Source organism: Uranotaenia lowii, chromosome 2 (assembly GCF_029784155.1).
Source record: "Uranotaenia lowii strain MFRU-FL chromosome 2, ASM2978415v1, whole genome shotgun sequence".
Lineage (NCBI taxonomy): Eukaryota > Metazoa > Arthropoda > Insecta > Diptera > Culicidae > Uranotaenia > Uranotaenia lowii.
Genome location: NC_073692.1, coordinates 204,470,634 through 204,496,715, shown reverse-complemented (window position 1 = coordinate 204,496,715; position 26,082 = coordinate 204,470,634). Strand labels below are relative to the sequence as shown.

The following is a 26,082-nucleotide window of genomic DNA, read 5'->3' as shown; positions in this document are numbered from 1 at the left end:
TATTTTAAAAACTATTCATTTTATCGAAAAACTTTCTATGGAGGAAATGAAGGTGTTAGTATGACATTTAATGTAAATAAAAAATATCAATGATTTCAAGAAATACTCTTACTTTTTCATAAAATCTCTTGTTTATCTTTGCACACTTTTTTAAGTCATGTATTGATCTATTAATTTTATCACAGAAGCAAAACCTTCACAAAATCATGATATTTTACACAAACTCAACTGGAAAAAGCAATTGGAATCTGATAGAAACCTTTTCATGAGTAGGCATTGTAGGAAATGAGTATGGATAAGAATAAATGTATGATTGGCATCACTATCAATAGCCGAAGCGACCCGGTAAATTTGAATCGGCAGAGAGGTAACTCAAATCGCCAGAGGGATCGTAACGATCTCTCTGGCGATTTTGCATCATCACATCGTTAGAGAGGAACACACCATAGCTAAGACACGCCCTCCAGAGAAACACACGAAAACAACCCGAATCGTGTTTGTATGTTTCTCTTCGAGACGCGTGTTTGTCTGCCTGCGAAGTCGACTGCTACGATTGAAAGCACGCATATAAAAAACGCGGAGATAAATGCGACCACATCGTACGAGAGTACAATTCAAACTGATTTCGCATGTACGCATTCGTATTCGTTGCCTCTAGGTATCTCGGCAGGACAAATCGAATGAGAATTCTTGCGTTCTTGGAGTGTCGCCGAAATTAACCGTTTTATTCTAAGTTCGGTGACTCAACTCTCAATTTTTTGCATGCTCTGTCGATTTCTGAGAGGACGCGCTCACTGGGGAAGAGCACCGTCTCATGCTGATACCCAGTAAGCGCGTCCTCTCAGAAATCGACAGACCATGCAAAAAATTGAGAGTTGAGTCATCGAACTTAGAATAAAACGGTTAATTTCGGCGACCCTCCGAGAACGCAAATATTCTCATTCGGTTTGTCCTGCCGAGATACGTAGAGGCAACGAATACGAATGCGTACTTGCGAAATTAGTTTGAATCGTACCCTCGTACGATGTGCTCGCATTTTGTTCCCGTGTTCTTTGTTTCCCGTGTGCCCTTTCAATCGTAGCAGCCGACTTCTCAGGCAGGCACTCACGCGTCTCGAAGGGAAACATACAAACACGATTCAGATTGTGTTCGTGTGTTTCTCTGGAGGGCGTGTCTTAGATTATTTCGTGGTACTCACCCAAGGCACGCGTATGGTGTGTTCCCCTCTGCCGATTAGATGATGCAAAATCGTTAGAGAGATCGATACGATCCCTCTGTCGATTTGAGTTACCTCTCTGTCGATTCATTTTTACTGGGTAATAGAGAGCAAAGTCTTTAGTATAGAGAGAGAGAATAAAGTGTGTAGAGTTTTAAGAAAAGAGAGTGCGTCGGGAGTGAAGTAGGAAAGAAGGATCAGTTAACAAACGAGTTTTACGAAGGAAAGGTCGGTGAAAAATGAGAAGTAGCTGTAAATTAGAAGAGATAAACGCGTGGAATTTCGGTCGGTTTCGACAGGCATCTCAAAGAATTTGATCTCTTAAATTCGGTTTTAACATAAATTTCTTTGTCCATCAGAACACGTCTGTCACATTGCGTAAAAATCGGTTGTACAGATTGGAATGTATTGAACTTCTCACTTTTAGTTATTTACATGGTGTCTACTAGTCAGGCACCATTCTTAACCATTTGGTCAAAAAAAATCAGAAAAAAATCACAGTTCATGAGTTTTCAAGTCGACAATGAAGAATTTTCGAGGCGCAAAATGAGCAAAAGGCGCAAATTTGTGCAAATTTATTTTTACCATGTGTTTTTGCATTGTAAATATCTCGAGCACATGGTAACTTAAAGATCTGGTAAAAACAAAAAAGATAGTCCTTTTCATAATTAACACAACGCTGCTAAAGTTTTGCATATCCGATCTCTAGTAATGTAGCTCTTAGAATTTCTCAGTTTTTTCAGGAGAACTTCCCAACTTGAATACTAACTGAACAAATTCAGGAGTGCCAAAAACCTAACGACAGATTCATTTACGACATTTCTATGATTATGTGCATCATGATGTGTTGTTATTTTTAAAACTTTGTTTCACACGTTCGTCGAAAAATACGTCTAAATTTGAAAAGTCAAATTACCGATTTGGAAATATATTTTTTTATTTAACGCTATCTCGGATTATGAGCAAATCCTTTACAGAGGGTGAATGACCACGAAGGTTAAAATCCTCTTTTAATAAATAAAAATAGAATAGAATAGAAAAGAATAGAATAGAGCAAATAATTCACTTTTTCCTATCCAAAATTTTAAGCCGAAACGATATTACCTGTTGATGATTTGGTTTTTCAAAGTTAGACATTTTTTTTTTGTATGGGTGACCCTCGGTGACGATCGTGTTAATACGAGCTGAATTTATTTTCTGTTTTCATGATCTTTAAAGATAATTTTTTTGTAAATTTTTAAACAATTTAAAAAAGATATTAATTTCAAGCATAAAAACACGAAATTTCATACCATGACAAGTGTGGATTGGAAAATCTACAAATAGTGATTTGCCATAGCTGCATATGATTTTGACAATAAAAAAGAAGACAAGTCGCTTCAAATGGTGACACATTTCAAATTAATATTCTTCATTTTGTACACTTGTCCTGAGGTAGATCTGGGATCTTCTACGTTTTTAGAAAAAAATGTAAAACGGGAATAAATAAATTAGTTTCACGTTGAGGTCAGAACATTTCGGCTACCAGTTTTCACTGGAAACCTACATTTTTTATGTTTCATGGATCTTAATTTTGAGAGGTTTCTTGATTTGTAAGCAGCTGTCCTATTTTCCCCACTACATGAGGATGGGCCCGATCACTTTTTTGGGCAGCCAACCTACTACAAAATAACACTTATGTTATCTCAAAATTGTTTCATTATGACCTTTCTAAACACCAATATATTTGAACACTTAGTGTTTTGATAAAATAGTTGCATTAAAGTTTAGAAGCAAGTTTAAAAATATGAGTTTTATTGTAGCTTTCACAGAATTCTCTAAATTCTTTCAAAAAATGTCGAGTCAATCAGTAGTGTTACTTCCGAGCATAGGACCAGTTTGCACATTTGGCGACCGTGGCAGGTATTTGAAAATCAAATGAGGCCCTTGGAGCCAAAGGAGTATAAGTGCATAAAAGTTTATTTCGAGAAAACACGCTTTAAAGTTGTTGTGTTCGGCCATTTTCCATATATTTTTCGAAAATTTGTATTTTACTCTGGAACGTAAAAGTATGAAAATAAAATTGAAAACATCTGAAAAAATCACCAAATATATTTTGAAATATGAAGAATCGTTTGGCATCAATAACTCAAAACCGACCATTTTGGCATTAATATTAATACCCTTTTGGCTCTGAGGGCCTCAAATGGTATTTGTGGTAGAATTTGAAAAGAATATCGAACAGAATAAAAAAATCGTCAGAAATTTTATGCGGGGAACAAATTATACCAAAAGTTGGGAAAAAAACCAATTTAAAAAAAATAATTATTTTGCATAAAAAAAAAGTTAATAAGTTATGATTCCAAGTGAGGAATAATGCTACTTTGAATGGGAAACAGAAAACAACAACAAATTAAATTATAAAATCATTATTATTTATAATCAAATCACCAAAAATCGAGATGAGAGGACGGCTTGGTGAGAAAGACAATTCAGCTTGAAATATATATAAAAACCTTTTTTAAGCAAGTTGAGAGGGCAGCTTGGTGATTGAGCGGTTTGAAACGATAGCAAGAAATAAATAAATGATAAAAAAACACCTATAAGCGAGTTGAGAGGACAGCTTTGCGGCATGTGGGTTGAGGGAACAGCTTGAAATAGATGTATGAAACAATCACCTTTAAGCGAGTTGAGAGGACTTGGTTATCAAGCAGGTTGAGAGAACAGCTTTTAATTAATGTGTGAATTAAACACTTATGAGAGAATTGAGAGGACAGATTGGTGATCAAGCGGGTTGAGAGGACAGTTTCAATGTAATACCGTATTTATTTTCGTTCAGTTGTGCACCGGTGCACTACCGATAGTGACCTGATCGCAGACGGTGGCACACTCTCAAAATATCCAGTGGATCTAGTGTTGCTTGTGCCCTCACCAATACTATCGTAAATTTTGACAGGTCGATGTAACCAAATTTTATGGAAGCGAAAACAAATATCAGCTGGTCATCACGCACACCAGCTATAGTGAGTACAAAACTCGATTTTGCTCCTTTTTGACAACTTAAAGTAAATGTATGAAAAAACCACCTATAAGTGAGTTAAGAGGATAGCTTGGTAATCTAGCAGGTTGAGAGAACAGCTTGAATTTAAAATATGAAAAAAAAAGGACAGGACAACTTGATGATCAAGCTGGTTAAGAGGGCAGCTTGAAATAAATGTATGAAAAAAAGCACCAATGAACAAATTGAGAGGACAACCTGGTAATCAAGCGGATTGAAAGGATAGCTTGAAAAAAATGCATTAAAATGCCTATAAGCGAGTTGAGAGGACAGCTTGGTGATCAAGCGGAATGAGAGGACAGCTTGAAAAAATGTATGAAAAAAAACCTTTAAGGGAGTTGAGAAGACAGCTTGAAATACATGTATAAGAAAACATCTATAAGCGAGTTAAGGGGGCCACTTAGTGATCAAGCCGGTTGAGAGGACAGTTTAAAAAAAAAAAATGATAAAACACCTATAAGCGAGTTGAGAGGGCGACTGGATGATCAAGCCGATTGAGAGGACAGCTTTGTGATCAAGCGGGTTTAGAGGACAGCTTGAAATGTAAGAAATAATCATTAGGATGCGAGTTGAGAGGACAACTCGGGCAGCAAGCAGGTTGAGAGGCCAGCCTGAAATAAGTGTATTACAAAAAATCTTCAATAGAGTCGAAAGGACAGCTTGGTGAGTTATTTGAGAGAACAGCTTGAAAAGAGCTTAGTGAGAAGGTAAAATCTAGTAGGTTGAGAAGACTGCTTAAAATATGTCCAGATAGTGCCCTGATCTTGATGCTAGATTCTGATTCAGAGTTCAGATCCCAGAAGTATGTTGATACTAATTTTGGCTCGTGATCTTAGGTTCTTAATCCTAGATCCTTGACTTTGCAGATCCTTATCCTAAATAATACTTACCCTTCTCAGATCCTTATCCTATATCTTGATCTTGAGTTCTGATCTTGCATCTTTAGAATGATTTTTGGATTCTTTATCAGCATCTCGAATCCTATTATGGATTCTGATCCTAATACCTGATTATGGATCCATGATCTCTCATACGTTTTCTAATCCTGGATCTTGATCTCGCATTCCACTCTAAGCCGCTGGTTCCGGATTCTGGACCAGTATTCCATTATTCTGATCCAGTATTTTCATGATTCAGCAATCAGAGCGTGATTCAACATTCTGATCCTGATTTCTGAATCTGATCCTGATCCTGCATTTTGATTCTGATCCTCATGAATCCTAATCTCGGTTCTTGATCCTGTCTCCTTATCTTCGATCCTGACTCGAATTATGATCTTGAAACATTACTGCAGATGCAGATCCTAGATCCAGTAAACAGATACAAATGATGGTTATTGATCTCGGTCTTGAATTCCCATCCCGTGTACTTATGCTGATTTCAGATTCTGGCCCTGAACCTGGATTGATCTCCTGATCTTGACTTCGACCCTGGCCCTGAAAATCCCCATCTTCATCTTAGATCTTTCATCTTTATGAAATTAAATGATGATCCTTAATTTAAATGTTAGTACTGTTCAAGATTATTACTATTAAATTATTAAAAAATAGTTTTTTGCTCCAAATCCAAGACCGAAAAATAGCCAAAAATCAAACATTAAACATCAAAAACGGTCGATTACATAAACCCAACCTCACATTATTATTATGTAGCCCGTGCATGCCAGAAACGAAAACTGCTCAATATTTCCAAAGTTTCGAAAACTTATTTTTCGCTTAAAATTGACGCCCATTGACAATTTTACGTAGAAAAAATGTTCGTTTCAGGGAGAACTATTAGAGTAAGGTTGCTAGATTGTACGGTTTTATCCGGGTTTGCCCGAATATTTAATACAAAATTTGGGAAAAGTCCGACCCGGTACAGTTGCCCGAATTAATTCACTTTATTTGGCAAATCAAATGAAAAAAATTTCAAATTTTGTCTCTAATAGAATTTTTTTTCTCTGACACGATATTCGTTCGAGACTATCAACTTGTCCTCTTTTAAAGTTACCGTTAGACTTAGGTTGCTAATTTTTTTTCAGCACGTATCCGGGCCAAACAAATCCAGGCTATTTTATCTAAAAACTTGGCAAAAAACTGGACATTTAATTTCAAAATTCTCAATAAATTTCAAAAATAAAACAGGAAAAATAATTTGGAAGAAATTTTTTTATCGTCAAAACTTATCAGCAGAAATCATATTTAAAGTTTCAAGAAGCCTTACATGATGAGTCTCATAAAATTAGCTCGAAAAACTTTGCTTTGGGCGCATAAATGCGCATGTTTTACAACACAATTTGTTTTTATTATATTTGATTTGGCAAATAAAGGGGATAAATCTGGGTAAAATCGAAGATTCTTTCAATAAATTTCGGGCAATCGGTTCGGACCGGAAATTTTTCAAACTTTGTATTAAATTTCCGGGCAAACCCGGATAAAACCGGGCAATCTGATCAGCTTACGTTAGACGTAGCTATACGTAAAAGAGTATTATTGTCAAACTTTAATTTTTAAAGAAACTTTGTTATTCTGAAGTACTGTCTTCAAAAAAAAAATTATATGTTTAGAGCGTGACAAAATATCTTATTAATTCCAATTTAAGATTGCAACTCATAATGGCCGAATGCATAAGAGAACGACTTCAATTTGCTTCAGGTGCTCTGTAATTTGATCCATCATTGGCGTACTGATTGCAAGAAGTAAATAAGTTACAAAAATACCATAAAATATCCGCTACACGCAACAGTAGACTCGAAAAGAGTAGGTAGGGAAAAAAACTAACTCAAATGATAGCAGTCGTTTCCAGAAGAAAAAATTCTGATGGAGTCTACAGTCGATATTCGGCGGATCCGAAACGAGAAAAAAAAACCATCCAAAAAAGGCTCTGTGCAACATTTCTGATACGAATTCCAAGACGATACACGACTGCCAAAACGATAAAAATAATTGAATTGAATTGACAGAGTCAAGGTACGGAACTGAGCCAGGAATAAAAAAAAAGTGGATCCAAAATCAAATAAAAAAGCCATTACAGCTATATGACGCGATATATTTCTGAGCTATCATTTTTTCTTGGTCGAATAAAAATGATCTAAATATAAGCTAACTACGGGAGGCGAAGAACCGTGTAAGTGGGTGAATAAAAACGAAGAACACAACAACCACAACATAAAACCACCCCGAAAATGTTTCTATATCTTAGGGTTGGGATATGTTGGATTTGCCTCTGGGTATGTTGCATCGAAAATTGACAAAAACGAACACCCAAAAATTTGCCTATCAAAACCGCGTTCACAATTTCCTCCCATCAGTCAGCCAAGTCAGTCAATGAATGGTGGGTGCAGGTAATAATAGTAAAAAAAAAGAAAGAACGCAATCAATCCCGGGACTTGTTACATTTGTCAAATTTTCCACATTTTCGCTTCCACCCAAAACGCAGCACCAAATATGGGTTCCTTCCAAAGCCCAAATAATCCCGGATCCCGTTGCACAAAGTGGGGAATAGTTTTAATATTTGTTTCTCCAAGAAAACTTATAAGGAATAACAACTTCCCACTCCGTCGAAAATCCGTTTACTTAGAAAAAAACCCCCAGCCTGGCGGAGGTATTATGCGGTGACAGTGATGTAATTTTATTTGCTGCTGCTTCCCTTCCGAAGTTTGAATTCGTTCTCAAAAAATTTTACAACATTGCCACCGAACGCTTTGGCTTAGAAAAACGGATCCCCGGAACGAACAGGAAATGCGGAAAATTGGTCTAGACAGAAATGCGGTTTTGTCGCGGAAAAGTGATTTTCACAATTTTCTATTCTGCTTCCCAACGACGGTTTTATGAGCAAAACGAGGGGAAGACGAATATCTTGAAGTTAACCTAACTCGGGTCAGCACCGGGAAAAGTTTAGCCTTTTTGGCAGTTTAGTTGTTACGGGTGTAATGTGATTTGCTTCAGACATGTCGACCAAAATATGGAATAGTTTCGGCGATCAAATTGATACCGGTGGATCGTTGACAATTGTGAGTTATGAAATGTTTTAAAAAGTTAAACATAGGTTTGATTACAGCAAATGAATTTTAATTTCTGATGCATGCTTAAAAATTTTAAGGACTTTTCAGCATTTTGTATCTATGATTTCACTGGACCAAAAGTTACAAACTTAGGGTCTTTGAGCCACCTAAAGAGTTGAGTTCAATTTTATTTTATATTATTTAAGTAATGTCTCTAGGAGTAGCTCATTCGCAGAAATGAAAGAACGAAAATTCTCATACTTGGTTCGCAGTTTGTTAACAAATGTAGTTTATCAGCTTATAGGAGTGACCATCTAGTTTTCCACGAGTTTTGTTCTAAGCCCCTATAGTTATGCAATTTTGGTGGAAAATTTTCCTTAACGATAAAGTTTTTAAAGGGTGTCCACGATGAAATTGCCACACACAAAATTGATTCGCAAAATTCGAGTTTTCATCCGATTGCCATCAAATTTTCAGGGATTGAATATTGACTATTAAACTTCATTGTACTATTTTTCTCGTATTTTATTCACAGTCCATACGCAAATGCCAGCACATTGGCCTTAACCCGGCCATAAGATTCTGCACAACTTGTGAATCAACCGTTTTTTGCATGTAAACTGCCCCAAATGACCCGACTTTTGAAAATGTTATGCGCTGCAGGCTAAAATTGATCCAAGGTCAAGTACAAGATCCCATGCCAAAGATCGGAACACGGGAAGGAGTAGCTCAACGAGCCTGAAGTTTGTATGGGATTTTGAGACATTTTGTTCGGGAGAAATATGAAAAAGAAGTTTTTTATCAATAACTTTGGTTCCTGTCGGCCTATTTAAAAACGGTTTTTCTTAAAGCCTAAATTATGAAAAATATTTCATCCGAAGACTGCATTTCGTTAAGAGTTAAGATAAAAAAGTTATTGGGCTTCAAAAATGGGCTAGCCTGCAGCGCATAACATTTCACAGGTTTTGAATTTCCCATTTGGGGCAGTCTAATGTAAACCCATACTTTCTTCAGCTCCTCGACTGTCTTCACTACCGTTTAAGAAAGTGCAGCTTGATAATCGCCCAGTTCCAGAAGGCAAAAACTAAGGCTGGGTTTCGAACGTTCAAGGTACAAAAGGCCCCTAATCGCAACGAAAAGCAGAACAAGTTCGCCAAACCAGAAATTTCTTCGTAAATTTGGAAATCTTCTGAGTGTGGAAATGCTCCGGAACGCTGAACTTATCCTTGGCCGTAAAAAACAGGTTGCCGGGGATCTGTTTGAAGTCGGCCTTCACATATATTTCGTCGTCCATGATGCAACATTCAACTTTTGCCAGCATGCTGAGGTACAACTTCCTGGCACGGGTTTTCTCGGACTTGTTCTGCTTCTCGTCGCGATAAGGGGCCTTTTGTACCTTGAACGTTCGAAGCCCAGCCTTAGTTTTGTCCTTCCGGAACTGGGCGACTAGGAAGCAGCACCTTCTTAAACGACCTAAGGTAGTGAAGACAGTCGAGGAACTGAAGAAAGTATGGGTTTACATGCAAAAAACGGTTGATTCACAGGTTGTGCAGAATCTTATGGCCGGGGTTAAGGCTAATGTGCTGGCATTTGCGTATGGACTGTGAATAAAATACGAGAAAAATAATAAAATGAAGTTTAATAGTCATTATTCAATCCCTGAAAATATGATGGCAATCGGATGAAAACTCGAATTTTGCGAATCAATTTTGTGTGTGGCAATTTCATCGTGGACACCCTTTAGTAGAATAATAGGGGAATGTTATCCTAAAACTTAGCTTCTGTGAAATTATCAGAGAAAAATTGTTGGGGTTAAGAGAGTTAAGAAGAATATTGCGCCTAAATCAAGACTTTATTGTATGGTTTTTGATAAGAAGTGCTTGAATTTGGAAATTCACATTAAAAAAGAAGGGTAGAGTATAAGGAAAAAAATATGGTTGTTGACTTTTAGTTTAGAAATGATAGTTTTTTGTCTGTCTGTTCCCTATAGACTCGAAAAATACTGATCCTATTAGCGTGAAACTTGGCAGATGGGGTGTTACAAGTTAGTATGGCTAACTTTTAAGCCAAGTATTCAAGCTCGAAGCTCACCAAAAATATGAGCACAGCTCACTTGCTGGAAAATAAGCACCAGGAAAACAATTTTCTGGAAATCATCTCGAGAAGGAATCATCCATCAGCTCTCGGACAACCGCTTCCGGTAGAAAGTAGAATTGATCGGTACGGTAAACAGTCGTGAACGTCGGTGTTATTGTACTCGCCAATCATCGCGAATATTAATCCGCGGATTGTGAAATTAATCCGAGTTGGATCGGTAAGAAAGCCAGAAAACGTCGATTGATCGGGAGCTTTAAAGTAAAACCGTGATTATAGTCGTTTGCGCAGTTAAAGAAAGTGGTCTTCGAGTTGCATGCTGCATGTCATTGACCTCGTCGAAACTTGTAAGATTCTTTTTTTAACACGACTTTAAGCATTTCAACTAAATGTAGCTCATGCAAAATTACAGCTTGAACGCCGAACGTTCACCGATCACGAGATGAAACATCCGATAATAAGTGGATCTGCGTAAACTCCAAGTGAGAAATAAAGTTCTTTAATAATTTTCAAAAAACCATTAAAATTGCCAATTACAGCTATAACACCTTACATCTACCGGCTACCGATCAGTAGACGAAGCGCCTTATAACCATTGACCTGAAAAACAAAATTGACAACAAATCCTCATCTAAATTGTTCCACGTTTTCTCCAGACTCAAAGTCAACAGAAGTGACAATAACAGGAGATACAAAGAAGAAGGGCTCTGCAGCCATCGTCTCGAGCTGCAAACTTAGCTCCGTGCATGATAACGGCCTTCACAGAGAAGTAAGTTAAAAATCACCAACTCACATTTCTTGGCCTAACTGACTTTGTTCAACCTACACCATAGGGCCGTTTTTGGGAGCTTGAGATTCTTCTAGCGCTGAAGCTAAATCGTCGAATTCCAGCAACGATTCCGAAATCGTGCGGTGCCGAAAGCTGAGAGCAGGAAGGGACGCGGAGGTAGACGATTATCGAAATCGTAGGAACTGTCGTGATTGCATGAGAGCGACGTCATCAATCCAAGCACTTTACGTTCGTCTTTCGAATGTTTGGGCAAGTCGATAGGGAGAAGTTTAGTGCATGCGAACTTCCAATCGTAGGAGGAAAATTGGTGCAGACGGACACTTGAAGCACAGTGCATGTGAGCTTCATTAACATCATCGGAAAATTGCGCCAAGCAACCAGCATAGAGCAGCTAGCAGGAGAGCGAGGTGCGAATCGTCCACCAGTAGCGAGAGACGGGAAAATCGAGAGAGATTTAACCAGCGCGGTTGAATCAGCAGCCAGCGGATGCATGCGGAAAGCAGCTAGCGCGCTAGTTGGGGTGAAACGACAGCAGTAGGTATCATCGATGATCGATGTGTTTGTGTGTAGTACGTAAGTTCAAAAGTAGCTTTAAGTAAAATCTTAGTAATTGTAAGGAAATGTGGATTTTGCATGAACACAATTGAACCTTCATGAACATACAATCAAACCTTCTCATTTGCGCTATTTGGTTATTTGAGTACCTCAAAATCATTGAGAGTGCTTTAGCCGGGCTTGAACGAAAATACTACGGGGCTCATTTTTCAAAATAGACTATAAGTCAGATAAAACCGAATAGCCACGGATAAGGCGAATAGCCAACGAGTTTGCTTAGGGTTTTGCAAGCAAAACAAAATATCGTTATATTGGCGCCCAACGTGGGGCCCGAACCCACGACCCTGAGATTAAGAGTCTCATGCTCTACCGACTGAGCTAGCCGGGCTTGAACGAAAATACTACGGGGCTCATTTTTCAAAATAGACTATGAGGTTAGATAAAACCGAATAGCCACGGATAAGGCGAATAGCCAACGAGTTTGCTTAGGGTTTTGCAAGCAAAACAAAATATCGTTATAGGGGGTATTGGAGGCCGGTAAAGGTTCCTATTATAGTTCGAGACCCCTCCCTCGTCCTAGAAGGGGGGAGGTGGTCATATAAATAAGAGTGATAAGTCTTCATAACTCGAGAACTGATCATACAAATGGAACCAAATTTGGCATGGGAGTGTATTTCAGTACGAGGAATGTTTCTACGGTACTTTGGTACCCTTTCTTCCTTCCATTGAGGAGATAGCAAGGTGGGGGGGGGGGGGGGCAACCTTACAATTTTTTTACATATCTGGACAACGTATCAAGCAAATGCAACCAAATTTGGCATGGGAGGGCAGTGGAATATGAGAAATGGTTCTATGATTGTTTTAGATTCCTTCCTCCTTCCAGTGAAGATTCAGGAACGAGGGGAGTGGCCTTTAACCCATTTTTAATTACATACTTGAAGACTATTTAAGCAAATGAAACCAAATTTGGCTTGGAAGGGTATTTGGGTACGATAAATAGTTCTATGAATATTTGGTACCCCTCCCTCCATCCAGTGAGGAGATTAATAATAGGGAGGGGGCTCCTTTACAGTTTTCAGCATTACTGGAAAAATAATCGAGCAAATTTGGGATGGGAAGATTTTTGATTACGAGAAATGTTTCTATGATATTTTTTTAAAAACCTACGTTCTTCAAGTCGGAAAATCTTAAGGGAGGAGGGTGCTCCCATACAATTTTTGCATCACTCGAGAAGTTACCCAAGAAATGAAACCAAATTTAGCTTGGGATGGTATTTGAGCACAAGGAATGTTTCTGTGAATATTTGGTACTACATCCAGTTGCGTGATAAAAAGGTGAAAGGGGGCTCCTTTACATTTTTTCCCATAACTCGAGAACTTATCAAGCAAAAGAAAACAGCTTTGGCATAGGAAAACATTTGGTTATTTGCTTATTTGAACTCCTTTCTCCTTCAATTGGGGATACAGTTAGAGAAGACGGGAGCTAATATACGATTGTTTTGCATATAAACCAAGAACTTATCTTACAAATGGAAAGAAATATGACATGGGAACAATCATACAATTGAGCAAATGGACAGAATTGGACATGGGAGTGCATTTGAATACACGGAATGGTTTGATCTTTATCCCTTCCTTCCAGGTAGGGGATAGGTAGGAAGAAGGGCTTCGATACAAATTTTATAGCATTACTCGACAACTAATAAAGCAAAAGAAACCAAATTTGGCATGAGAGGTTAGTCGAGCACAAGAAATGTTTTTCCTGTGATTTAGCACCCCTCTCTCCATTCAGTGGAACGATAAAAAGTGAGAAGAGGGTCACTCATACAATATTTAATATTTCGATAACTAATCAAGAAAATGGAATCAAATTTGCATGGGAGCATATCTGTGAACGGGCAATGTTTGATGGTTTGAGACCCCCTTCTCATGCAAGAGGAGGGATATAAAGAAGCGAGAGGGTCACTTTTTTGAATAACTCGAGAACTTATCGAGAATGAAGCCATATATGACATGGAATCGTATCTGTATACAAGAAGTGTTTTTCTGATGTTATGAGACCCCCCTTCCTTCCATTAGGGATAAAGGAAAGGGAGAGGGAGTCATTGTCACAATTTGTATAATAATTCGAGAACGAATAGGTAAAATAAGTTTCCCGTTACGTTATTTAGTTACAAAAATTGTTTCTAGGATAGTTAGAGACCCTCTCCACATTAAAAAGAGACAGCGAAGATCTATGTATACTCGGAAACTAATGAACCGATTTGCGTGAAACTTGGCAGGTGGGGGTACTGGAAGCAGGGGAAAGTTCCTATTGTAGCCACTCCCCTCTCTCATGAGGGGAGGGGCCTCCCAAACAAAAGACAACTTTTCGCATAACTCGAGAACCAATCAAGCAAATGGTATCAAATTTGGCATGGAGTGGTATTTGGCAACGAGGAATATTTTTTTTTGAACATAAGGTACCCCTTCCTCCTCTCAGTGGGGTGATAGGAAGGGGAGAGGGGGGCTACCTTACAATTTTTCATATAACTCGAAAACTAATCAAGATATCGGAACCTAATTTGGCATGGGAAGGAATTTGGATACGAAAAATATTTCAATGATTATTTGAAACCCCTCCCTCTTTCCAGTAGAACGGGGGAGAGGGCCTCTTTAATATTATTTTTACATAATTCAAAAACTAATAAAGCAAATGGAACCAAATTTGGAATGGGAGGGTATTTCGATACGAAAAATATTTCTATGATTTTGACAGATTAAAATTAGGCTGGAACAAATATCAATTTCTTCTTTTGTCTCCCCCCCCTTCGAAATTTCCAAAATCCGGAAGGGGGGAATAAATAAAGTTTGAAGTATTTTAAGTAAATTTGAAATAAAAATTCAAATATCCGAAAGATTAAAAGACCAAGAACCATTGGAATTTTGGAAGATGGAAGTTAATTCACATTTTTTATTCTTGATTTTATTTAATTTTTCGATCAAAAAATACTTAATTTATAGGTTTTATGCAATAATATAGGTTTGCTATTTGGTTGCATTCAAGATTTCGTGCAATTTATTCCAATTTATTTGTTTTTCGCATTATTTTTTATTGTCCCCCCCCTCGCGATGTTCCAACTCCGAGTGACAAAAGAAGGATTTGAAATTTGTTCCGGCCTTATCAGATCTTTAACACAAATTTATAGAGCAAAATTCAGAATATCAGTTTAAGTTGTCTTTGTGTTGCAATTCGTTTCATAGCGGTTGCTTATGAATTATGTTATAATTTATTTTAAAATAATGCCACTAAAACAATAAAAATTTTAATAATTTTTGAAAATATCATTTGATTATGAAGGGTGTAGCAAAGCACACCGGGTCAGCTAGTATTTAATAATTAGAAATCAGGAATATTATTTACTCAACATATTTGCATTGGTTTAACTCACATGATTGAAACTGCGAGCATTTAAGAATATAAAATTGATCGACGAGCGCTAAGCGGTCTTAAGTTAATTAAATTTAAACTTAAAGCAAACAACCGCAATCGTTGAACGTTGACATTGACATAAAAAACAGCGCGATTCATTAACGACGTCATTTCCGAGCTCCGATAAACTTGATATGCTCTCGAGAACTCGAGATTGATGAACCTTATAACAGGACAGGGATGTGCTATTTGTATGTATGTACATATTTACTTAGGTGGGTAAGGGTATTTGACATTTGATGAACCACCTTCTCCGGTCTGATAAACGACAAACATCTCTTGGATCGGATTGGTTGGGTGTCGCGCGGCATCGCTTTCATAAAACGCGCGCCATAACTCAAGGAAGATAAATTTCATTTTGATGAACGCGATGCTGCCAGGTTCGGGAAATTAAATTACACTGGAGCACCGTCTGGTGTTGAGCGTTCAACTATTCCATCTTTCTTATCAGATGGAGCGGCAGCAACGGTTTTCGATGGGAAAAAATTAATTGGTAACATGAAACTCGACCCCCGCGATGCTCCCAATAAATTTATGTGCTCCTTTGGTAAATCAACAGTCGGCCAAAACCAGCAGACCAGAAAGGCCGATCCGGTTGTAATAATTCGATTACCATTTTGATAATTGGTCGATAAACTGGGCATGTAGACAGACAAACATTCTCCGGACTCAAATCCACCCCTAAGCATTTGGACTAGAAATGGGTGGCCGATCGGTAAGCGAAATGTGTGGGTAATCTTCTTTTTATCTGCACCCTCTTTCCGGTTCGCCTTTCTTTGCCGCGCGTCCCCCTCAAGTTATTCATGCTCGGCCCCAAGTTAACATCAATTACCGAGCATCATAAATTTATTATTTACGTCCATTATACCGACGGCAACTTCAACTAACATGCCCTAGCCAGGGTAAGTACTCACGTTAAAGTTCTATTCCGTTCGGCTTCCGTCCCAAATGGGGAGGGTTGGGCTGAAGAGAAAAATAACAACACAAAGAAGGGCCAAGAAGCCGAAACCGATGGCGCGACGTCAATTTCCTAAATCCACTGTCTTTTCATGTTCAGTGATTTTTTTTTCCTTTTTCCTTTCAAAGGATGTCGACATCTTGGCTGGTAGCTTTTTCTTTGCCCTAGAATACAAAAAAAAAAAAGAAATAATCTAACCGACCGAGCAAATGGCTCCAGTTTAGATGTCACCCGATGAAGATGAGAACTTTTATGCAAACGGAAATCTGATCGTTTCACGGCAACAGTCGTGGAGTAAGTTGTTCCATGAATGGGTCCGCTGTATTGATTGAACAGTTCGGCGGTAGACTTGTGCACTTGAGATTGGAAAAAGCATACTCCATGCGATGAAAACAAGTAAATTTTTAGCTATAAGCTTGATTTGTAGGACTCTTTTGCCTAAAATTTTTGGACATTTGAAAAAGATGTTGTGAGTCTGCTTTAACTGTATTGCCGTTGGAAGCATATTTATAACAAGTTATATTCTTAAATATAATGATTTCTATTAATGAAAACCTAATAAATATAGGGGAGAATGGGGATACTTGATCTCCTTTTTTATTTTTATCATATGCTTGCACCTTTCGCTTTTAGTAACTGGCCGTCTTTTGCATTTTTTTTAAAGGATGTAATTTCAAGTTTATGTGCTCGAAAAGTTAGAACGATACATGAACCCGTAGATGAACTAGAAACATTTTCGGGAGATTCAAAAAAATGTGATCTTTTTCAAGTAAAAGAAGTGCTAATCACCAACCTGATCTCATCCCAAACAGGTACCATTGCCGTTAAACCGTGCAATATCGTGTCCAAACGCGCAATCAAGTACCTAGGGGTGATGATAGATGACAGGCTCAGCTTTACGAGCCATGTCGATTACGTGTGCAAGAGAGCGGCAATGGCCACGGCCGCACTCACACGGATGATGCCGAACTCCTCGGCCATCCAAAGTAGCAAAAAGAGGATCCTGGCAAGTGTGACCACATCGATCTTGCGGTACGGAGCAGCGGCCTGGAGGCAGGCCCTGGGAAGAAACTGTAACCTGCAGCGACTTAGCAGCGTTCAACGGCTGATGAACTTGCTTGAGGAGGATGTCTATTGCTACGACAACAGACAAAGACACGCCCAATGTACGAGATCTCGCCAATGAAGACTCGATGTCTAACTGGCAGCAGCTGTGGGACACCTCAATGAGAGGAAGGTGGACCCATCGTCTGATCCCGCAAATCGGGATCTGGATCGGAAAAAGGCACGGTGAAGTGGACTTCTATATGACGCAATTCCTGACTGGTCGTGGATGCTTCATGAAGGATCACTACCGGTTTGTACATGTGGCTTCGCCATATTGCCCAGATTACGGGGACAAAGAGGAAACACCCGAGCATGTGGTGTTTGTCTGTCCGAGGTTTGCGGCGGTACGTACTTCCATATTTGCCGCCTGTGGGCCCGACACGACAGCAGATAACGTTGTACAGAGGATGTGTGCGGATTCCAACACTTGGCATGCAGTCAGCGGTGGGTTTACTCGGATCATGACTGACCCGCAAGGGAGGATGACTCCATCGACGGGGAGCATCTGAGTAGTGCGCGTCCGATCCCTTGGTCGAAGCTACACAGATAAGGCATCGTCTTCTGCGTAGAGGAGGTCAGGGGTGCGCCGCGAATGTGTGAAGGATACCCCAATGTCGGAAGGTATCCGAGTAGTGCCGCTTCCTAAGAAGGAAACTGCGGGGATAAGACTTTACCTTGCTCGTAGCGGACCTCGAAGGAAGAGGGTTAACCACTGTCGGGGGATACCCACGGGTAGAGAGGCTCTCGATGCCGGGCGAGCCTCTCGAGTCGGCGTAGGATGTCGTCACTGTCGGGAAACATCCGAGTCGTAGCGTTCCAAGTCCCAAACGTGTGCCGTGACAGGCTCGAGTCCAGGACAAGCTGCTCTCGATTTAGCACACATCGGGCAGGAAAATCCGGGGGCCAAAAATTCTAGAGTTGCCAGCCAAAGGGGGATAAAGAAGATCGGACAACGGTCGGATTAGACTGACCCCATCGACGGGGGACTGTGGAGTAGTGTGCGTCCGACCCCACGGTTTGAAGTTACAAAGATAAGGCAACACCTTCTGCGTAGCGGATGTCGTGGGTGCGCCGCGTTCGTGCGTAGGATGCTCCACCTTCGGGGGGTTCCCAACGACAGAAGCTGACCTTCTTCGCAGTGGAAATCGTTGGGAAAGGGTTATTCCACGTTCGGGGAATACCCACGGGTAGAGTGGCTCTCGACGCCGGGTGAGCCAATCGAGTCGGAGTACGATGACGTCGTCGTCGGGAATCATCCGAGTCGTTGCGTTAAGTCCCGCAAGTGTGCCGTGACAGGCGCGAGTCTAGGATAAGCTGCTCTCGATCAGGCACACGACGGGCAAGGTGGCAAACCTCGAACCCTGAAGATAAGAGGTCGGGCCTCGAGTCGTTAGAGGAGGGGTCAGGCCTCAAACCATCAGGCGGAGAGGTTTGTGTGGTCAACCCCGAGTCTTTATGATAAGGGGTCGAGTCACGAGTCGTAAGAGGAGGGTTCAGGCCCCTTATCAACAAGAGGAGGGGTACAAGTGGTTACCTCGAGTCATTACGAGGAGAGGTCAGATTTCAAGTCGTTAGAGAAGAGATCGGGCTTTGAATCGTGCAGAGGAGAGGTAAATCTGAGTCGATGCGAGGAGGGGTCGCATCTCGAGTCGATGTGACGAGGGGTCGCATCTCGAGTCGATGCGAGGAGGGGTCGGATCTCGAGTCGTTAGAGGAGAGATCAGGCCTCAAGTCGCGAAGAGGAGAGGTTTGTGTGGGAATCTCGAGTTATTGCGAGGAGATGTCGATTCTCAAGTCGTTAGAGGAGAGTTCAGGTGTCGAGTCGTAAAGCCGAGAGGTTTTGCTGAAAGTGGCCTCATTAATGAGCATTGCCTTGGAGCGCATTAGTGCGAATAGACCTACCACTATTGAAGCATAGTGTACTAAACAGTTCAAGGTGGGAACCAGGTCTGAGGCCCCAGGTGGAGTTTAGGGAGTAGATGTTATACACGGAGTATATCATGAGTCTTCCCATTGTACCGATGGACCCAGAGTAGCAAACTGGGGGGACTCGGTGGCTCACCGTGCCTTGGAATACAATCCGTAAACCAGGATTTACCACCTGTGGTTACTAACTAAAAAAAAAACCTCCCCGTGGTGCTAGCTGGGGTGCGAGCAACCTTAGCGGAGATCGGGTACCCAACCCCGGTGGATGCTTTGGTCGCATGCAGACTGAGGTAGGGGGCTTTGTACGCGTCTGTTTTCCCTGTCAAGGACGGCGTGCGGAGTGCAACAATGTCCTGGTGGTGTTCGGGACCCAAAACAGCAACATCACGACGGTCCTCCTGCGAAATAAAGTCTGTTTCACATAGAATCTGGCCGGATAAAATAGATCATTTCTCCGCAAAGAAATAACGTACAAAAAAAGTAAAAGTGTCATTTTGTAGGGTTTTTATTGCACTTTAAGGAAAAAAAATACACAAAAATCATTCGTCAGCTGTTCGGATGAATTTTCGAACTTTTTTTTGGGATACCACCCATCATTTTCTGCACAGTACTGCTGGTAACCTCATTCGCCATCTTGTTCCACCACTTTTCCATTTGAGCGGGATTTTTCATGGTTCTGCCACATTTCTTCAGTTTGCCCTTAACTATTACCCAATATTTCTCGATGGGACGAAAATCCGGACAGTTTGGTGGATTGATACTTTTTTCAACAAAATCGATCTTTTTCTTCTTATACCACTCAATGACATCCCGGCTGTAGTGGTAGCTTGCCAGGTCCGGCCAGAACTTCACCGGACCCTTGTGAGACCTAATGAATGGCAAACCCTCTTCTGGAGACATTCTTCTTTGTAAACATTTCCATTCATTGTGTCCCTAGTGATGAAAATCTTCCCGCAACTACAGATCCATTGCCAAATCATCAACTTACGAGCAAATTTATCTGCAAAAACTAACTTCAATCTACCCGCAACTTCCCTTTACGCTTCGCAAGGTAAAATTTGTTACCGAGTATTTGTCCAAAATCTATAATTGTTGGATTATTGCGAACCGATCGAATTACCTTTGCTCGCAGCTTCCGGTCATATGTTCCAATTTTACTCCTGGTTTGTTTTGCTCGATCCACCGTAAGGGTCTCCCGGTAACGTTGCAGCACCGAATTTACAGTCGATTTAGGAGAATTTAGGAATTTCGCGATCTTTACCCCAGATCACGTCGGTTTCTCTACGTGAATGTGCAGAATTTTCTCTCGCCTTTAGCGTTCCATCGTCGATAACTTTTGACTGACTGCTTCAATCTTGTTGAAATTTTCACCACTAAGTAAACAAACCATCCGGCAAAACACTGTCAATAGATTCGCGATGTGACAACTAGGGGCGCTGCTGTAAATGAAAAGATGCGACCAGTCTCTATGGAAACAGACTTTAAAACGAAAACTGCGTAGAAAAGGTGTATATTGCCATTCATTATTTTTTCAACACTTGTTTAAAAGGATATCTCCAAAATTCATGTAATACGAAGCCAAAACCCACCCGCCGGTACGGCGGTGATGAAATTAAGTAACCTCCTCAAAATAGGATTAAGACCGGGTGGAAAAACAAACAGCCTGGAGCCCGTGCTAGTGTTGTCAAGTATGACAGGTTTAGGCGGGTGACAGACGATGGAACCCAGTTGTTTTTCTAAAATCCATCCGTCACCTGTGTGTGCCTTGGTGAGTGTTCCTGGTTATGCGGGGGCGGCTCCAAAGCTCTGCCAACTGAACCACGTGACTGACAAACACGGCCTCAGACGGTGCTTCCATTCACCCAAACCGCCTCTTCATCATAATAGCCGCACCATTTCACCTGCGTTGCCTCGTGTCAGTAACGGAATCAAATCGTCAAAATAGTTGAAGGAAGACTAGCAAAACAACAACTAAAGGACAGAAGCAGCAAAGAAAAAACTACCAGTGCCTTTAGATCCCCCTCGCATAATTGGATTTACTGGGGATAGAATAAATTTTGATTTATGTGACAGTCTTCCTGCTGACTTTTGGGTTTTGTGGGTAGATTTTAGGTTTGTAAGTGGGGGGTAGCTTGAGGAAAAAATGTTGGACCGATTGCACAAATCCGTTTTCGGGAAGCAGCTACCCATTTTTGGTTTCGGTTATGGGCCCGTTCCACGACAATTGGCAGTTGTTGAATGGAAATTGAATGCCGATTGAAATCTGTTGATCGACTTTCGCGCGGCCATGTTTCTGTAGATATCGTTATCGATTACCGGCTGATTTGTGAGGCTACATGCGAATTCAAGGCGCTCAGACGGAGGACGAATTTTCGGGAAAATAGCATAGATACATTGAGCAACTTCAATAAATTACAACTTTTCGCCAAAACAAAGCCGGAAAAATAATGGCATCTTATAAACTTCAAGAAACAATTTTCTCCCTCGAAAATGTCTTTTAATAAATTTGAAAAAAATACAAAACTATTCTATCCCCCAAACGATTTTGAAAAGCTTTGATCAACCTAACCTTTTGAAACTCTCTTAAAACCCACTATCAAAAGGTATTGTGGATTAGTTGGTTTATCGTGTTTTGAAACCTGTTCCATAACATCCTTCGCCAGAGGCCTTTAGCCACAAGTTTCTCAGAATCAATAAAACCGTCCCTGGGAAAAAAAAACACGAAAAAACGGATAAGCAACCGAGAAACGCCCTCTAAGCAGACGACAATTTAGAGCTCATGGCCTAAAAATAACCACAAAAGTCCATTTCTGAGCCGCTTCCTGAAATCCCGGTGACAATTTCCTCCCAAGATTGGTGTTCGGTTTTTCGATACTGCTGCAGGGTAACATTTTCCAAAATGTGAGCCTAGGCCTAGGCTCAGTCGAAAAAGATAATACAAAGCTGTTTGGGAGCTTGTTTTTTTTTTCGGGTTCACTTCCGAGTTTTAAAAGATATCTGCTTGGCTGTGGAAAAAATCCAGTTGCAAATCACGTTGCATTGCAGATGATGATGCAACAAAGTTATCAAAACTGAATACACTCGGCAACGTGCACATGAAGAAAAAGTGTCAAAGAACATTGGATTCGTCTAACTTTGCCCACTTGTTTTTTCTTCCGGTATTGATGAAAATTGGATAAAAAACGTGAGACAATCCCCTAACAAGCCTTCCGAAGAACTTTACTTTTTTAATCATCCTTGCTAATATTCGTAGGAAAATTGGTTGCGTAGCCCAAATTTAGGGTTACCAACAATAAAACAAATCCTGCGAAAGTTGGTATCTTTGATTCTCAAGATTCAACCCTAGAAAAACATATAGGGTATTTCGAAGAAATATGCACCTTTAAGGGAAATGACCGAGCATGCGGAATACACAAGTTGAAATATAATAATATAATATAATATAATATAATATAATAATAATAATGACAACAATCTAATATATAAAGATGAGTTGGACTATATATGTTTGTTTGTTTGTTTGTTTGTTTGTATGCACCTTATACAAATCCACACCGCTTAACCGAACAGCCTGAAATTTGGTACAGAGATGTTTTAGGACCATGGTAAGGTTTTAGTAATACTTTTGAACCCCTCCCACCTAAGAAAAGGGACCCTCCCATACAACTTTCGTTTTTATTCCCACAAACCAAAAGTCATGGCACTCATTTTGTTAAACGATTTTCGTTTCCGTTGACGGGTTTATTTTCACCATCACCATGGGCTGGGCATAAGAAACAACTATCCAGAGTTCGCGTGTACTGAATAGCAAATCAAAGCTTGCTGAGCATTAAAAATTTTAAAAGTGAAATTTCGGTGGATGTTTTTTTTTCCTTTTACTGTTCTAAGCACGTGGTACCGGTACGAGATATTTGGATGCAATAATAAGCTAACATTTTGAATTGAAAAATACAACGAGCCTGTTACAAACAAATTGACTAGAATTGTAGGTAGTTGCTTTCAAAGTGTTATTTACCACCGCTGGGGGGCTTTGAGGGTCTACAAAATACATACAGTGAACTAAACAGCGATAAGAAAATTGACTTCTTCACCTGAATAACTAGGTATTTGGGCTGAGTGCTGAAAAACTTATGAACCGATTTTCATAAATTCCAGCTTTTAAAAGCCAACCATTTTCATATTTTTGGAATTCCTCATAAAGAAAGAAAAATTTATTAGATTCAGAGTTATAAGTCCCAATCTGCGATTTTAACGCTTCGATAGCCTTCGAGGAATTTAAATGGGGGTCTAAAAATTTATTAGATAATTTAATCTATGCATTTGAGTTTTTTATAACTCAATTTCATTGGCCAATTTCTAACTATTATTTATCATTGATGACCAAGGTAGTCGATTCTATCATCCAAACAAAACTTTTTTCACAGCATTGAAATGGTGATTTGTTTCAGAGATGATTTGCTTTCGATAACTTCAAAAAACTTTGGAACTTTCAACATTTGAAGTCTATTTATAATAAAACAATGTGAAATTCAAAAGCGTAAAAATACGCATATACAATTGAAAACTTGCAAAGTGAGTTTCAACATGGTTCAGTAAAGTTCGGAGGTCTTTTTAGAAATTTTCCAGGTAAATAAAACTTAAATATACCATTGTACAGGGAGATCATCCATCTTGAAAAGTGGGATAGTCTTCCACATAGATTTCCATTAGATAGAGGATGAGAAAAATAAAAAAAAACTGATAGAACTTTTGAAGATAAAGATATGAGGCCAAATCAACTCAAGCTTCCTTGAAAAAAAAAAGACATCTGTAATATAGTTCTTTTTGTCACTTTTGTTTTGATAGAATATTTAGATTAGTTAAGGTATAAATTGTATATGATTCAGGTACTCCTTAAGCTGCTTGACCAGTGGAGTATTAAAGAAATAATGTAAATAGCAAACTTATGAATAAATAAACCATCAAATCAAATCAAATAAAAAAAATGATGTTTGTAGAAAATGTTTTTTGCGGAAGGATGAACTTGCATTCAAGGGAATTTTTTTTTGAAATTCGATTAATTAAAATCTCATTACTAATTTTTTTTTTAATAATATGAAAACAATAAACACAGTGAATAACCGCAATGAAAACTTTAAAAAGACTAACGAAACTTACATGGGACCAAATTTCTTTTAATGATGAATATAAAGCTTCAAAAACTTCTAAAAGTCAAACGATTCATTTTGATTTATATTTTATGTGAACCCGAGCAAGGCCGAATAAAATCAGCTAGTAATAATAATAATAATAATAATAAAAATATTTGTACCTGGTGGAAGAATTTCTCAACGAATAAATATAAACGAGGACCATGCAAATGGTCAGAGTCCATTGAAAAAAAAAACATAGATTCAACTCTGTTTAAATGTGTGCTTCAGAAAAGGTGGTTTATAAAATTCAAATGCATCGGTTAACTTCTGATGATGAATTTTGCTTAGTTTCGGTTCTATTTGATTTTTTTGATAATTTTTATTAATTTTCCAATCATGTGCGTCTGCATGCTTTAGAACAGAGTGGGGTCCTTGTTTTTCAATGTACTTCTTTCAATGTACTCCAGCCATTCTTGATTACTTTGAAACTACTTAGTAAATTAGTTGATTACGGCCATCTTCTTCCTTTGATTTTATTCTTATGAGTATGGGTGAATTGTTCTACAAATATAGTTGAAACCAGAAGTCAAAATTGATAACTTCAAAGGCCATTAAATGATACGAGCAGCAGAAGAGAAACTAATGGTAGGAAAGAGGCATTTCCAGCTTGAGAGTAAATTAAAACAATTACCATTACAATTAAATTAGTCCACGTAGAAGAGTAGCATCAATCAGCATAAATTTGCTCTATTTTGGTGGTTTTCTTTCCCTTTTTCTTCCAACACCAACATGGCCAAAAATTTCATGCATCCTGGAAAATAAGAAAATTGCGTACCTCGTTTTTCTTTTCATCGCAGTATTCGATGCATTGCAGATACTACTACAGCCAGGCCAACCATGTAATAAAAACGCAACAGATACAGGAACGAAGGAAGAATGAAGCTTGGAGTTATCTGCCAAACGCTTCTAATTTGCTTTGCTCTTCCTTGGTAGTTTTGTAAAGAAAAACATAAATCGAACCGGAATATTTAAGTTATGTGATCAAAAAAATTTAACAAAATTATTATCTAAAAGAATGTGTACAAAACTTAGAAAAAAGCTCATTTTTGCATGCACATCAAAGATAGAGTATCCTTTTCACGGCCCTTTTTCTTGTTCCCAGGAATCGGGAAATCTGACAGTTCATTTCTCGGGAATTCCCGAGATCCTGGTAAATATTTGAAAACTGTAAAATGTATGCTCTATCAGGAGTTTGGCAGCTTGAAACTGCACTGGTGCATCGAAATAAAACAATTTCTTCGGGACCCGAAGTCTAAGGAAAAATCCGAAAAAAACATGCTTAGGAAAAAAGACTGTAGATCAGCTACCGAATAAAGTAAAAAACTATTCGTAGCACACAAGGAATTTTTTTTAAATTTTGTTAAGATCATTATCACAAAAAAAGGAAAAAGTGGTGTAAATCCGTAGTTTTCAATCAATGAACCGTCAAAATTGTTTAAGTCATCATACCGGATAAATTTTGAAAAGAGGATTGAAAAGTTGACGGAATTTGACACCACTAGAATCGGTATAATAACCTTTCTGGAGATTAAAATTTTCGGAAATTCCGCGATAATGTTCTCAAAATTCTGTGCAAAGATGAATCTTCGAAAATTTGAGAAATTGCTAATTGACAAAAGTTCGAAAATCAGCTAACTTTGAAAATTCGTCAAAAATTCTGTATTTCGTATTTAGATAGTCTCAAAATGCAAAAATGTGCTAGATTACATAAACTTTTCCGTTCTTCTTTTTAATTTATCTGGTGGGTAAAT

At 39.1% G+C, this 26,082-nt stretch overlaps 1 protein-coding gene and 1 non-coding gene across 4 annotated transcripts in view; one reads left to right on the top strand and one right to left on the bottom strand.

Annotated features, from left to right (window-relative positions):
* Nucleotides 1-26,082, top strand: part of LOC129745985 (dual specificity tyrosine-phosphorylation-regulated kinase 2) — a 437,758-nt gene that overhangs the window by 276,803 nt on the left and 134,873 nt on the right. The window lies entirely within an intron of this gene.
* Nucleotides 11,993-12,065, bottom strand: Trnak-cuu (transfer RNA lysine (anticodon CUU)). Its single transcript has one exon. It is a non-coding gene; the product is annotated as a tRNA-Lys (tRNA).